The sequence below is a fragment of the Apodemus sylvaticus genome, chromosome 23, assembly GCF_947179515.1.
Source record: "Apodemus sylvaticus chromosome 23, mApoSyl1.1, whole genome shotgun sequence".
Taxonomy (NCBI): Eukaryota; Metazoa; Chordata; class Mammalia; order Rodentia; family Muridae; genus Apodemus; species Apodemus sylvaticus.
This window is the reverse complement of record NC_067494.1, coordinates 19,076,965-19,093,460: the sequence shown is the minus strand read 5'-3', so window position 1 is coordinate 19,093,460 and position 16,496 is coordinate 19,076,965. Positions and strand designations below refer to the sequence as shown.

General features: G+C 39.0%; 2 long non-coding RNA genes across 9 annotated transcripts in view; one reads left to right on the top strand and one right to left on the bottom strand.

The window, feature by feature from the left end:
- Window positions 1–16,496, bottom strand: part of LOC127674153 (uncharacterized) — a 424,300-nt gene that overhangs the window by 132,718 nt on the left and 275,086 nt on the right. The window lies entirely within an intron of this gene.
- The window catches only part of LOC127674152 (uncharacterized), a 433,706-nt gene that overhangs the window by 206,848 nt on the left and 210,362 nt on the right, over window positions 1–16,496 (top strand). For 6 of the 8 annotated variants that reach the window (XR_007975296.1, XR_007975302.1, XR_007975298.1 and 3 more), the window contains exon 2: window positions 617–812. The exons of the other annotated variants lie outside the window; for them this stretch is intronic. This is a non-coding gene — a long non-coding RNA (uncharacterized LOC127674152). Of the gene's footprint in view, window positions 1–616; window positions 813–16,496 lie in introns of those variants that run through there. 8 annotated transcript variants of the gene reach the window in all.

The following is a 16,496-nucleotide window of genomic DNA, read 5'->3' as shown; positions in this document are numbered from 1 at the left end:
TGTTATCCTGTATTTCTTTGAGGGCATTATTTATGTCCTTCTTAAAGTCCTCTATCAGCATCATTAGCAGTGACATTTAAATCAGAGTCTTGCTTTTGCAGTGTGCTGGTATATCCAGTACTTACTATGGTGTAAGAATTTGGTTCTGATGATGAAAAATAATCTTGGTTTCTGTTGCTTATATTCTTACGCTTGCCTCCTGCCAAACAGGTCCACATTCCCTTGTCCTACTTATCATCTGTTCTCCCCTGACTTTGGTTGGTGGGCTAGAAAGAGGTGTCAAACATTTGAGAACCCTTATTAAAAGTAGGTTTTAAAAATGACAAGATACTGTACTTTTCCTGCCCAGAATCCCCACTCCCACCCCAGTATCTTACCAGTCCTCATCCATGCAGCTTCATAAGACTGCCTGTCTTTTCTTACTAATTCAGAAAAGCCTGACATATCCTTTCTTCTTTCTTTCACATTTGTCAATTATACTTTCCTGTAACAGTTTGGGTTTACCTTATTTGTTGTCCCCACAATAGGGCTGCTTCTTGCCCATGTGTCTGACCTCCATGTCAGCTTAAGCATCAGATGCATTTTTATTTTAATAATCTTCTCCATCTTCATGCAGACTCCTCGGAGACTGACAGAATGCCTACCCTGCCGTTTATTGTGACCTCCCCCAGCCCACTGTTCTCAAGAATATCAGTCAGCAACCTGATCCGCCCACCTTCTGAAGAGCAAGAAGAACCAGTTTCCAGCCTTCAGAGGAGGGACTTGACCTGCCTTTGTATCTTGGGAGAGAGGGATTAAAGATGGAGAGCTGAGCCAGAAGCCATGTTTTGTCTCTCAAGCCATGTTTTTGTCTGTCAATAAAAGATTACTTCATTTATTTTCATATTAAAAGCTAGCTTCTTAAATAATCATATATTTGTATTTTATTTAAGAACCTTAATTCTTATTTCAACCCTACAAAATCTTCATTTAAATTTTTGTAAATATATATTGGTACATAGTTTACAATAAAAATATAATTTAAATCATTATAACTAAATGTTATATCTATCACTTATTTGCATTTATTAATATATGCTGATATCATTACGTTTGTATAAAATATTTCAAATCAATTATCCATAGGTTCATCTATTTATTTAATGGTTTTGAGATTTTTGTGGAATGGAAAACAGAACTTATTATTTATTAAGTTTTTTGGGTTAGCTCCTTTTCCTTTTCTACTACCAAATACCTGACTAGAAGCAAATGTAAGAAGGAAGCAATTATATTGGTTTGTGGTTTGAAGATACAGGCTGCAATAATAGAAAACAAAAATCCAGATAACTATCTGAGGAGACCCGGGCATCCATTCAGCCACTTCAAGAAGCAGAGAAAGGGCAGGAAGGAGGGACACACTCTAACAATCAGCCCTGCTCCACACTGATCTTTCTGTGGGCTACGTGTTTTGAACATTCCTTTCAACAAGTTGTACAAACTAGCAGAGATGGATTTCAAAATATAAGACCTACCTTGTGATGCAAGCTTGCACTAGTGCAGAGAGCAGGGTTATTGTTTGTAGGGGATACTTGGAAATGGAATTGCAGGTGTCAAGCAAGCGATGTGGAAAATAGGCACACAGATAATTAAAAAAAAATGTTCCTTATAAACATTTCTCTAAAAGTGCAATATTTTCAAAAAAATATTCTGAGATGTCAAGATATCTGTGTCATAACAAGACTGTGTTGTACATTCTTAGGGTATTTTCCTATCTTGCATTGTGTCACACAATTTTGGAAAATAACTGAGCTGGAGATGAGACTTAGAAACAGAAATGTGAAGTGTTAATAGATTGGATAAGGGCTGGAAAATATCATCCTAAGTGAGGTAACCCAATTACAAAAGAACACACATGATATGCACTCACAGATAAGTAGAGCCCAGAAGTTCAGAATACCCAAGAAACAATTCACATGTCAAATGATGCCCAAAAATAAGGAAGGAGAGGCCACTAGTTCTGGAAAGGCTAAATGCATCAGAGTAGGGGAATACCAGGACAGGGAAGCAGGAGGGGGTTGATTAGAGGACAGCTGGAGGGAAGAGGGCTTATGGCACTTTCAGTGAAGGGGGATCCTGAAAAGAGGAAATCATTTGAAATATAAATAAAGAATATATTTAATGAAAAATTAAAAATGCAGTAAGTAAATAACTGCACTACCCACCAATCTCCAATGTTTCCCTGTCTGTTGTTCACTTGAAATACCTCCCTCCACAAGGCCTTTGCTCCTGTAGTGATGTCTGCACTGTGGTGAGCAGTTCCTCTGTAGACTCCCTCAACTCAAACAGAAGAGTTCTGAGCATTATTGGGGTAGTATTAAAAATGCTAACAAAGACACACCAGTCATTATTTTAGTCATTGTGATTATGTTATTATAACAATCTGTTATGTTTTTAAAAATTGAAGTAAAACTAAGTACTCTATAATTATATCCTATAAGTAATTACACTGTATCTTAATATTTTAGAATATTTAGCTCTACTAGAACCAGTTGAATTGCTTTGGTCCCTGTTTATTTTTTATGTTTCCATGTTTCTGTACTTTATAATTGATTAGAGAGCTTAGAGGAGTGTTGTATGCATTTTAAAAGGAGCAAGTGAATGAGATTCATCTCATATAAAATTTGAATGTGTTTTGAATTAGGTATCCATGACCATTGGATACCTAATTAATTAGGTAAATTAATGTAAATGGAATAGGAAGTTTACTATTTAAAAACAAACTTTTTATTCATGAAAACATTATTCATGGGCATTGTTATTATCCACCAAAATATTTCATTTTATTCTTTATACAGCTCACCTAGTTTTAAAATATATTTGTGACAGTCAGTTCCAGGTAGCTAGTACAGGACAAAATTACTCCCTTAAAGCCGATTTACATCATGGTACCAATCCACAAATATAATAATATTAAAAACACTATCTTTCATCTTGTATCTTCATTATCTCAAGGAGAGTCTATTCTATGAACAAAATTCCAAACTTAGCCACAAAAAATAACGAAATCTAAATAGAAGTCTCTTTGCTCTTTAAGATAAAACAATTTTCTTAAGACACTTCTTCCAATTATCTTGTAAGATTAATAGATGCTGATTTAGGGTATAAATAAAAATTTCTATAAAACATAGGGTACTTTGGCTTAACCTCATTTTAATTTAAGCAAAGAATATTAATTTTCTCTTATGCCAAAAAGTACCTGCTAGCCAAAACATAAATCTGAATAGTAAACTCTTAACCAATGCAAATACTAAGAACTTTTGTTTCACTTGATAAATAATATAAATGTGATGGCTAATGTAGTCTCTAATAGAAATAAAGCAAATAATGTAACACATATAAGGTTATGTCTAAATACTTAATTCTTAGATTATAATATAAATCTATAATATAAATATAAATCTTGAACAGTTGAAAGAATAGGATCTTTTCCAGATGTTGTATGTTTCAATTCAAACAGCATAAACAACTTCATAAAGTAAATTGCACAATAACTTTCAGCTCCATTCTACACCTCTAACTCTATCAGGCTCTTTCTTGATTCTTTTTTGTTTTTAATTGCACCTTTGTTTTAGTGTAACAGAGGTCCTTTCAATAAAGAAAGACAATCTATGTATAAGAGGAAGAAGGGCATGATGCAATCAGTGGGTGAGTATACCAGAAAAGCTTTAGATGTCTCTTTGGAAACATTCGTATTGGAATGTATTTGCTCCTTTATATGAGAGGAGGGAAATCGGAAATATATGATCACTAGGCTTAGAAATAGACATTTCCAGTAAGATCTGAGACTTGACACTTAAAAATGGGAGAGCTACGAAAAAGTCAGTTTTGTAACATTTATATAATCAGGTTATTATGCCTCAAGGCTATAAAAGAAGAATGAATTTATTTTTAGAAATTTTACCTGAAATAAGTTGAATCATATGCAAAATGGGACCCTACTCACTTTGATTAAGACTATGATTCACCATACGAGCTTCTTCATCTACTCTCTTCACTTTTATTGGTTAGCTTATTATATACAACTCATGGTACCTGATATTTTCAGGCACCAACTGACCAAGACATACACTAAAGACAAAATCAAGGTATGCATAGGGCAATAGGCATATACCAAGGGAACAATTAACTTGAATACAAGTTAGTGAAAAAAATTACCAACAAGTTCTATGATCCAGGCCTGATATAGGATGTAATGTTAAGGATAATTTTCATTTCTCAGGGCTTTATTCCAGTTTGAAGAGGCTAGCATGAGTTGTCTACATTTACCAGAATAAACTCATACAGCAGATAGCTAGCACCACCTTAGTCCATCAAAAACATTTGGAGTGGCCAACAGAGGAACTAATTGTCGCTGATCAACATCAGCTGGAAGGTGGATAATGAAACCAGGATGATACAAATAATCCAGATTGAGTACTTGTATGCAGGCAAAACAATAATCTTAATTTTCATTACATTAGGTAGTGGGGCTGGGGTCACCTGCTGCATCTTGTCCAAAGGACTTAGAGGCATGATGATTCCACTGGACAACACTGTGTTGATATACAGGTCCTTGAAGTTATCCATATTAATCTTAGTGATAGAATTGAAGACAATCCCAAACATGCCTCAGGACTCTATGCCCAGGAAGGAGGGCTGAAAGGGTACGTCTGGACACCCACATCTCTCAATGATAATGATGATGATGATAATGATGATGATGATGATGATCATGACAATGAGTTGTCCATCAGGCAGAACTTGCATGTATTGCCTAAATAAGAGTATGCAACTGTAGCCATCTTTTGTTAATATTTTAGGACAACATAGCACACATTGCCCCTCATCCGACACACAAGTCCCTCAGCAGCAATGGTGGTAAAGCTGTAGCCCTGATCATGCAGGGTTTTCTCGATGTGGTCTGTCAGGTCCTGGTAAGTCAAATGTAGACAACAATGGAAGTACATATTCATTATAAATGAGCACTGTATGTATGATTATGTGCATTCAGTCCATGGTAATATCAGTCTTGTCCCAGATAAATACAAGGATAGGTATGTCAGGTTGGCCACTTTCATGACTGGAGTACTGAAAGTTTCAAACATTATCTGAGTCATCATTCCTTGCTTGCCTTGGGGCTTATGGAGACCATAGTCAAAAGCACTAGGTGTTACTCAGAGGCCATAAACAGTTCAGTGTAGAAGTGATGGGACCATATTTTCTCCATGTTGTTGTACCAGTTAGTGAAAATGCCATACTCAATTGGGTACTTCAGAGTGAGGATATACCTCTTGTCCTGGTCTTTGTCACCCATGTAAGAGTTCTTCTGATTCATGCACACCATGATGTCCTGGAATTGGAGTAGTATAACTGTGGAAGGAAGTTATATATGGCCCCAAAGGCATCTTAACAGCAAGCCATGCCTGAACCATGGTCAATAAAAGTCAGGTTGTTTCTACCTCCTTTGTGAGCCTAAAAGGATAGTGAACCAATGCAGCTAAAAGACATACAGGGGAAAATAGTGGTGGAAAGTGAGTAATTGTTTTCTACCTTTTATTAAAACATATCATTGTATCATTAAACAGTCAATGTTGGCTGTCATTCTGTGTGTCTTTTTCACATTTTAAATCTCCTTTCTTTTGCAGTGCATTGTTGTCCTTCATATCACAAATCAGTGTATTTGTTGGTAATATTGAATTTGAGTTTATTTTATTGTGAGAAAATTACATAGGTTAAAATGTATTTGTTGCTTTGTGAATGAATTTACTCATGGTAGGGTTCATATGTGACCAAAAAAAGAATAAGCAATGCTTAATTTTTTTCTCAGTGAAAAGAAACATGATGTGGCCATTAAAAAGAGCAGATAAGAGCAGATATATAAAAATAGTTGGGCTAAAAATCCCAAGAAAAAATATTTTTTTGGTTTTTCAAAATAGGGATTCTCTGTGTAGCTCTGGCTGTCCTGGAAATCACTCTGTAGACCAAGCTGGCCTCGAACTCAGAAATCCACTGCCTCTGCCTCCCAAGTGTTGAGATTAAAGGCGTGTGCCATCATGCCTGGTTTAACATTTTTCTTAAAACAGGCCATACTATGTATCGCTGATTGGCCTCAGGATTGCTATTTAAAGACTGTCGATGAACTAACAGATATCCTCTTACCTCTAACTTTAGACTGTTTTGATATAATTGATATATCACATCACAACTGGCATTAAAATGCATCTCAAATAGGTTATATTTGAGATGTGATAAGATGAAATCATATCTGTGGATGAAACAGAGAGGAAACAAGGATAGAAAGAGGGGAGAAGGAGAGACACACACAGAGAAACACACACACATACACACACACACACAGAGAGAGAGAGAGAGAGAGAGAGAGAGAGAGAGAGAGAGAGAGAGAGAGAGAGAGAGAGCAAACATAAAAACAAAGAAAATCAAGGTGAGAGTGATTAAGAGGGAATCAGTCAGGAAAAATACTAAATAAGTGTTGCCAGGTGATACTGGAAAGCTTTAAACATGATGAGAACCACAAAAAAGAGTAACTGTTCTTCAAAAAGTAATCAAGAATGACCTTTATATTAAAAGGCCAGGGAGAAGAGTGGCACTCAACAATTTAAACAAATACATACATACATACATATATACATATATACATACATACACACTTTCATGCATACATACATACATACATACATACATAAAAATAAAATAAACAAGGAAAGAAAATAAAAGCAGTGGCTTGGTTTCCCAATAAAGCAAGTTTTCTCAAGGACAGGGAGAAGTATTGCTTCGTCATTCTTTTTCCTAGTATAAAAGCAAGGCAAAGACAGATTAGGTATTAGATTTGGTATTTGAAGGATGCTGAATGGAAGTGCACTTTATCTAGGGTGTTAAGGACAGTTGAGCACTCTTGAGGGACATTAGAAGTAGAGATGTCAAGTATAGAAATTATTCTCAAGAATCTTGTTTCTAAGTCTAGGAAAATGGTGAAAGATGAGAAAGCTGAATTCACTTACACACCGTGCTAATGGTTGCATTTGCTCAGAGCTTAGATCTGTTCAAATTAATTCCATTGCCTTTTTGTGTTCTTCTGCTTGACTTTCCTCCATGGTCATATGGCCTTTGCAAAATGGACAAAGAGCAGTACATAAGAAAGGGAAAAAATTCAAAGGAAGCAAAGACACCCAGAGTCACTTCTAATCCATCCATTAGAATTTGATCATGAAATTGTCAATTCAAAATGAAGCAAATATTCCATTACATTAATTTGCATGAATGTAAAATAAAACCAAATGAAGAACCATTAGTGATACCGAGTAAGGATATGTTATGCTTGTATGACATGCCTGTGAAGAAGTTCTGAGACCCCTCAGATTTTGATCATCTTACACTGAAATGGGTCCAGCAAAGATGGCTATTTTACATTTGTTGATAATAATTAGTTTTATTACTATGAGGAAATATTATGTCTAAAAGCAATTTATTCTGCAGAAGTCTTATTTTGGCTTTTGGATCTAGATCCAGAGTCCATCAAGCCCTGAGGACATGGTATAGTGGTGGAAAGTGCTTTCTTTATCCATAATCAGTTGTGCATGTATACATTACATTTATATATGTATATGTATTTATCTGTATATGGAACATATATATATATATATATGTATATATACATTTATTTTTTTATAATATTGATGACTAAACCTATTTAAGCTCCTTAATTTGTAAACTTCCGACAAATTTTGTTGAATCAAATTAACAGAGATGGTAATAGATTAAGGTTTGTATGGGGCTATCTCAGTATATCTCTTGCTGACATTTAATTGAAAAGTGTTGAAATGTGTTGAGACTTCGTGAACTGACAGATGACTAAGAAGGTTTAATAGCTATGAAAGAGAGTAATTATCCCCGCGGCCATATTCGCTGCCTGCCAGAGCAAAAGAGCTTCACTAGGTACTGTATCACCCCGAGCTTTAGATCTCTGGGGGTGCAAACCGCCAGCAGTCTGCCTGCTCTCAGGAACTGAGCACATAGGAGGTTCATCTGCCAGACTTCTGGGTGTGGGGCCTGTGTCCTGCCTGGAGACCAGCACAGGGAGAGAATCTCCGCGGCCATATTCGCTGCAAGCAGGAGCAGAAGAGCTTCACTAGGTACTTTATCACCCTGAGCTTTAGATCTCTGGGGGTGCAAACCGCCAGGGGTCTGCTGCACTCAGGAACTGAGTTCATAGGCAGTTCATCTGCCAGACCTCCAGGAGTGGGGCCTGTGTACTGCCTGGAGACCAGCAAAGGGAGAGAATCCCTGTGGCCATATTCTCTGCCTGCCAGGGCAAAAGAACTTCAATAGGTACTGTATCACCCTGATCTTTAGATATCTGGGGGTGCAAACCGCCAGTGGTCTACCTGTGCTCAGGAACTGAGCACATAGGAGGTTCATCTGCCAGACATCCGGGCATGGGGCCTGTGTCCTGCCTGGAGACCAGCACAGGGAGAGAATCCCCGCGGCCATATTCGCTGCCTGCTGGAGCAGAAGAACTTCATTAGGTACTGTATCACCCTGAGCTTTAGATCTCTGGGGGTGCAAGCCACCAGGGGACTGCCTGCACTCAGGAACTGAGCACATAGGAGGTTCATCTGCCAGAAGTCCGGGTATGGGGCCTGTGTCCTGCCTGGAGACCAGCACAGGGAGAGAATACCCGCGGCCATATTCTCTGCCTGCTGGAGCAGAAGAGTGTCACTAAGTACTGTATCACCCGGAGCATTATATCTCTGGGGGTGCAAATAGCCAGAGGTCTGCCTGCACTGAGGACTTGAGCACACAGGTGGTTCATCTCCCAGCTGGTAGGTGGTGGGGCCTATATCCTTTGCAGAGAACAGCAGAGGGAGCTACTCCCAAGGCCATCTTTGTAGCTTACCAGGGCAGAAAAAAATCACTAGGTACTGTATTGTCCTGAGCATAAGATCTCTGGGGGTGCAAATCTCCAGGGGTCTGCCTGCGCTCAGGACCTGAGAACATAGGAGGTTTATCTGCAAGCTGGTCGGTCGTGGGGCATGTATCATATGTAAGAATCAACAAAGGGAGTGACCCCCCACTCACCATCTTTGCTCCATAACAGAGCAGTCTGAGAACACCTGGTTCACCTTGACAATCTAAGTGTAACATTGCTTGAGGTAAGACTGAGAAGGGCTCCAAAGGCACAAAAGAGGAAGGCAGCATATCAGTAATCTGTGCCAGAGGAAACCCAGTCAACCAGTGTCTCAGAAATAGCCCTAAAGGTCCACAATATGTTGTGGCACCAGCCAGTGACAATAAGACCATCTAACACCAGTGAGAGCTAGATGGCTAAAGGCAAGCGTAGGCCACAGTTCCAATGCTATTGGTATTCGGTTCAGAAAGTCTTCTGCTATTCCACTGCAATAAAGGCTCTTCACAATTTTCTCCTTTATCAGATTCAATGTATCTAGTCTCATGTTGAGGGTTTTGATCCAATTGAACTTGAGTTTTATCCAGAGGGAAGGAATAGGTCACTTTAAATTCTTTTGAACAAAGACATCCAGTTTGACATGCACCATTTGTTGATGATACTTTCATTTTTTGAAGTATGTATTGATGGTATGTATGATTCAGGTAGTATGCTACAGACCTAGGGATGGGAGTGGAAAATCAGACCTGGGATTGCAAGTTGGTACAACCACTCTGGAAATCTTTCTGGCAGTTCCTCTGAAAACTGGACATAGTATTAAATGAGAACCCAGCTATACCACTTCTGGGCATATACCCAAAGTTTCTCCAACATATAATGAGGATACATGCTCCACTATGTTCAGAGCAGCCTGATTTATAATAGCCAGAAGCAGTAAAAGAACCCAGATGTCCTTCAACAGAGGAATGGATACAGAAAATGTGGCATATTTACACAAAGAAGTACTATTCAGCTATTAAAACAATGGCTTCATGAAATTCTTAGGCAAATGGATGGAGCTAGAAAATATCAACCTGAGTGAGGTAAACAAATCACAAAAGAGCACACACAGTGTGTACTCACTGAGAAGTGGATATTAGCCCAGAAGCTTGGAAAACCCAAGATACAATTCGAAGACCACAATGAAGCTCAAAAAGAAGGAAGACCAAAGTGTAGGTGCTCTGGTCCTTCTTAGAAAGGGAAAAAACACTCACAGAAGCAATTATGGAGACTAAGTGTAGAGCAGAGACTGAAGGAAATGCCATCCAGAGACTGCCCCACCTGGGGATTCATCCCATATACAGTCACCAAACCAAAACACTATTGTGGATGCCAAGAAGTGCTTGCTGACAGGAGCCGGATACAGCTGTCTCCTAAGAGGCTCTGCCATAGCCTTACAAATTCAGAGGAGGATACTTGCAGTCAACCATTGGACTGAGCGTGGGGTCCCTGATAGTGGTGGTAGAGAAAGAACTGAAGGACCTGAAGGGGTTTGCAGCCCTATAGGAAGAACAATATCAACCAAGGGACTTCCAGAGTCCCCAGGGACTAAGCCAACAATAAAGGCATACACATGGAGGGAGTCATGGCTCCAGACACATATGTAGCAGAGGATTGCCTTGTAGGCCATCAATGGGAGGAGGGGGCCTTGGTCCTGTAAAGGCACAATACCCCAGTGTAGGGACATTCCAGAACAGGAAGGCTAGAGTGGGTAGGTGGGTAGAGGAACACCCTCATAGAAGCAGGGGGAGGGGGAACCCTGGGAAAGGGAATAACATTTGAAATGTAAATAAAGAAAATATCCAACAAAAATATTGAAAAAAGTGAGAGAGAAAATGGAGAGACAGATGAAGACAAGTAGTTAGTCTACCTGTTTCTTGGGCTTGTATGGCTTACACTTTGCTAGTGAATACCTCCTGGAGTGGAGTATTTGGATAAAGCAATGAGTGGGTGGAAGCAAGATTGGAGGGGAAGACAGACGTGTATGATATTGTAAATGGCAGCAGTGGGAAGGGGAAGCTGGGACAGGTGGTCTGCTACAGAGCTCAGTGAGACTGGGTGATTTGGAAGAGATTAGGACAATGTAAGTATCTACATTTTGCCTACCCTTCTTCCTTGATGAGAGTGGTCTGTGTGCATCCCGGTGGTAGTGCCTTTTAGATGGGGCAGGGATAAAACCATGGATGGGGAGAGGGATGATAGGAGGGGAGGATCTGTATATTCCATTGGCGAAGGGGTTGGGGCTACAGGAGTTTGTTTCTATGGAGTATGAGTGATTTTAGTGTCTAAAACGGAATCTCTTACTTCAAAGGCCTGAATGATCACATGTTTTATAAATGCCCTCTGGGATAAAACAGAAGTCTTACTTCATGCCTCAGGTAATTTGTCCCCACAGATGTTTTCTGAAAATGCTTGATGTAGGTCCAATTTCTAAGACAGTTTCAAAATGATTTTTCCTTCTATCTCCTCCGTATCAAGATAAATTCTAAAGAGAGTATCAGAACTTTGAAAAACAATTCATAACATCAACGTTGAGCAGCAATTTCAAAACCTCATAGACATTTATGCTCAAGAGTCTTTTCTTCCTGTATTTGCCCATGTTACCCTGGCAAGTGTGTAAACAGTTAAGAATTTCTGACTTCATATTACTACTGAGGAATGTGCATTCATCATAAAAAATGTTTCTCCATTTCCAGGTAATCAGGAGCAAACTGTAAGCTCTTCTCAGAAATGAAAATGATACTCTTTCAAAGGAACAAAAATGACATTATAGTCTGCATGGCAGCTCTCTTTTATCTATGATTAACATCTTTAACACACATTCCATTGAGACATGTGGTGCTCAGAAGTTAAATGATTAAGCATCAGCCGATATAACAGAGATCAGGTAGAGGCAACACACTGAAAGCTAAGCCCCAAACTGGATTTTTCTTTCGTTCTTTCTTCTTTCTTTTTTCTTTTTGTTTTCTTCATACCCTGACAAAGCTTGCATGCTAACAGGGAAACTACAGGAGAGAAAGCATGAGAAGAACTGAGTCATCATTTATTTGAATTCAAAAAAGAAGTGTGCAATTCATCTCACATAATTCTCTCTGACAGAAGCCTGCTGAGTGGTTGTGAGTAAGGCTAAAGTCTGAGGCAGAAGAAATGGTGCAAGCTGAGGAAATATAGGTTCTTAGTTGGGGAACCTGAGGGAAGCATAAAAAGAGCATAAAATAAGATGGAACAAACAAGTCATTGCAGATGCAAGGGGAAAGCTATAAGGCAACCAATAAGAGGAGAAATCTCGATTTTGGAGAAGGTACCATGAGGTGCTGAGAAAAAGGTATATTCTTTTGTTTTAGGATAGAATGTTCTATATATATCTGTTAAATCTAATTGGTCCAAAGCTTCAATCAGTTTCATTGTGTCCCTGTTTAGTTTCTGTTTTCCTGATCGGTCCATTGAGGAAAGTGCAGTGTTGAAGTCACCCACAATTATTGTGTTAGGTGCAATGTGTGCTTTTAGTTTTAATAAAGTTTCTTTTACGAAAGAGGGTGCCCTTGCATTTGGTGCATAGATGTTCAGGATTGACAGTTCTTCTTTTTGTATTTTTCCTTTGACCAGCAAGAAGTGTCCCTCAGGGTCTCTTTTGATGACTTTGGGTTGAAAGTCAATTTTATCTGATATTAAAATGGCTACTCCAGCTTGTTTCCTGAGACCATTTGCTTGTAAAATTGTCTTCCAGCCTTTTACTCTAAGGTAGTGTTTGTCTTTGACCCTGAGGTGTGTTTCCTGTAAGCAGCAAAATGTAGGGTCCTGTTTACGTATCCATTCAGTTAGTCTGTGTCTTTTTATTGGGGCATTAAGTCTATTGATGTTAAGAGATATTAAGGAATAGTGATTGTTACCATATAATTGGTCACAAGACAGACCTCAACAAATATAAGAAGATCGAACTAATCCCATGCCTCCTATCTGATCACTATGGAGTAAAAGTGGTCTTCAATAGCAACAGAAACAACAGAAAGCCCACATACACATGGAAACTGAACAATACTCTACTCAATGATACCTTGGTCAAGGAAGAAATAAAGAAAGAAATTAAAGACTTTTTAGAACACAATGAAAATGAAAACACAACATACCCAAACCTATGGGACACAATGAAAGCAGTGCTAAGAGGAAAACTCATAGCCCTGAGTGCCTCCAAAAAGAAAATGGAGAGAGCATATATTACCAGCTTAATGACACACCTGAAAGCCTTAGAACAAAAAGAAGCTATTTCGCCCAGGAGGAGTAGAAGGCAGGAAATCATCAAACTCAGGGCCGAAATCAATCAAGTAGAAACAAAGAGAACCATACAAAAAATCAACAATACCAGGAGCTGGTTCTTTGAGAAAATCAACAAGATAGATAAACCCTTAGCCAGAATGACCAAAGGGCACAGAGAAAGTATCCAAATTAACAAACTTAGAAATGAAAAGGGAGATATAACAACGGAAACTGAGGAAATCCAAAAAATCATCAGATCCTACTACAAGAGCCTATACTCAACACAACTGGAGAATCTGGAGGAAATGGACAATTTCCTTGACAGATACCAAATACCAAAATTAAATCAGGACCAACTAGACCATCTAAACAGTCCCATAATGCCTAAAGAAATAGAAGGAGTCATAGAAAGTCTTCCAACCAAAAAAAGCACAGGACCAGATGGCTTCAGTGCAGAATTCTACCAGACCTTCAAAGAAGAGTTAACACCAATACTCTTCAAACTATTCCACAAAATAGAAACAGAAGGAACACTAACCAATTCCTTCTACGAAGCCACAATTACGCTGATACCAAAGCCACACAAAGATCCAACAAAGAAAGAGAACTTCAGACCAATTTCCCTTATGAATATCGATGCAAAAATACTCAATAAAATTCTTGCCAACCGAATCCAAGAACACATCAAAACGATCATCCACCATGATCAAGTAGGCTTTATCCCGGGAATGCAGGGTTGGTTCAATATACGGAAATCCATCAATACAATCCACTACATAAACAAACTCAAAGAACAAAACCACATGGTCATTTCATTGGATGCTGAAAAAGCATTTGACAAAATTCAGCATCCCTTCATGCTTAAAGTCTTGGAGAGAACAGGAATTCAAGGCCCATACCTAAACATAGTAAAAGCAATATACAGCAAACCGGTAGCCAGCATCAAACTAAATGGAGAGAAACTTGAAGCAATCCCACTGAAATCAGGGACCAGACAAGGCTGCCCCCTTTCTCCTTATCTTTTCAATATTGTACTTGAGGTACTAGCTCGGGCAATTCGACAACATAAGGAGATCAAAGGGATACAAATTGGAAAGGAAGAAGTCAAACTATCATTATTTGCAGACGACATGATCGTCTACCTAAGTCACCCAAAGAACTCCACTAGAGAGCTCCTACAGCTGATAAACAACTTCAGCAAAGTGGCAGGTTATAAAATCAACTCAAGCAAATCAGTGGCCTTCCTATACTCAAAGGATAAGCAGGCTGAGAAAGAAATTAGGGAAATGACCCCCTTCACAATAGCCACAAACAGTATAAAGTATCTTGGGGTGACTCTTACCAAACATGTGAAAGATCTGTATGACAAGAACTTCAAGACTCTGAAGAAGGAAATGGAAGAAGACCTCAAAAAATGGGAAAACCTCCCATGCTCCTGGATCGGTAGAATCAATATAGTTAAAATGGCCATTTTGCCTAAAGCACTATACAGATTCAATGCAATACCCATCAAAATCCCAACTCAATTCTTCACAGAGTTAGAAAGAGCAATTATCAAATTCATCTGGAACAACAAAAAACCCAGGATAGCTAAAACTATTCTCAGCAACAAAAGAAAATCTGGGGGAATCAGTATCCCTGACCTCAAGCAATACTACAGAGCAATAGTGTTAAAAACTGCATGGTATTGGTACAGTGACAGGCAGGAGGATCAATGGAACAGGATTGAAGATCCAGAAATGAACCCACACACCTATGGCCACTTGATCCTCGACAAAGAGGCTGAAAACATCCAATGGAAAAAAGATAGCCTTTTCAACAAATGGTGCTGGTTCAACTGGAGGTCAGCATGCAGAAGAATGCGAATTGATCCATCCTTGTCTCCTTGTACTAAGCTCAAATCCAAATGGATCAAGGACCTCCACATAAAGCCAGACACTCTGAAGCTAATAGAAAAGAAATTGGGGAAGACCCTTGAGGACATCGGTACAGGGAGAAAGTTTCTGAACAGAACACCAATAGCGTATGCTCTAAGAGCAAGAATTGACAAATGGGACCTCATAAAATTACAAAGTTTCTGAAAGGCAAAGGACACCATCAAGAGGACAAATCGGCAACCAACAAATTGGGAAAAGATCTTCACCAATCCTACATCAGATAGAGGGCTAATATCCAATATATATAAAGAACTCAAGAAGTTAGACTCCAGAAAACCAAACAACCCTATTAAAAATGGGGTACAGAGTTAAACAAAGAATTCTCACCTGAAGAACTTCGGATGGCGGAGAAACATCTTAAAAAATGCTCAACTTCATTAGTCATTAGGGAAATGCAAATCAAAACAACCCTAAGATTTCATCTTACACCAGTCAGAATGGCTAAGATTGAAAATTCAGGAGACAGCAGGTGTTGGAGAGGGTGTGGAGAAAGAGGAACACTCCTCCACTGCTGGTGGGGTTGCAAATTGGTACAACCACTCTGGAAATCAGTCTGGCGGTTCCTCCAAAAACTAGGTACCTTACTTCCAGAAGATCCTGCTATACCACTCCTGGGCATATACCCAGAAGACTCCCCACCATGTAATAAGGATACATGTTCTACTATGTTCATAGCAGCCCTATTTGTAATTGCCAGATGCTGGAAAGAACCCAGGTATCCCTCAACAGAAGAGTGGATGCAAAAAATGTGGTATATCTACACAATGGAGTACTATTCAGCCATTAGAAACAATGAATTTATGAAATTCTTAGGCAAATGGATGGAGCTAGAGAATATCATACTAAGTGAGATAACCCAGACTCAAAAGGTGAATCATGGTATGCACTCACTAATAAGTGGATATTAACCTAGAAAACTGGAATACCCAAAACATAATCCACACATCAAATGAGGTACAAGAAGAAAGGAGGAGTGGCCCCTGGTTCTGGAAAGACTCAGTGAAACAGTATTCAGCAAAACCAGAATGGGGAAGTGGGAAGGGGTGGGTGGGAGGACAGGGGAAGAGAAGGGGGTTTGCGGGACTTTCGGGGAGTGGGGGGGCTAGAAAAGGGGAAATCATTTGAAATGTAAATAAATTATATTGTATAAAAAAAAAAAGAGGAGAAATCTCAGAAAGGATTCGTTATATGCAGAAAGGAGCAATGAGAATCCACTTTGCAGGAATGCATACACATTCAGTGGCTTCCCCCGGAATCCCATTTTTTTGTGAATGACAAATGCAAATTCAGTTTATTGACAGCACATTTTATCATCGTAGAAGAAA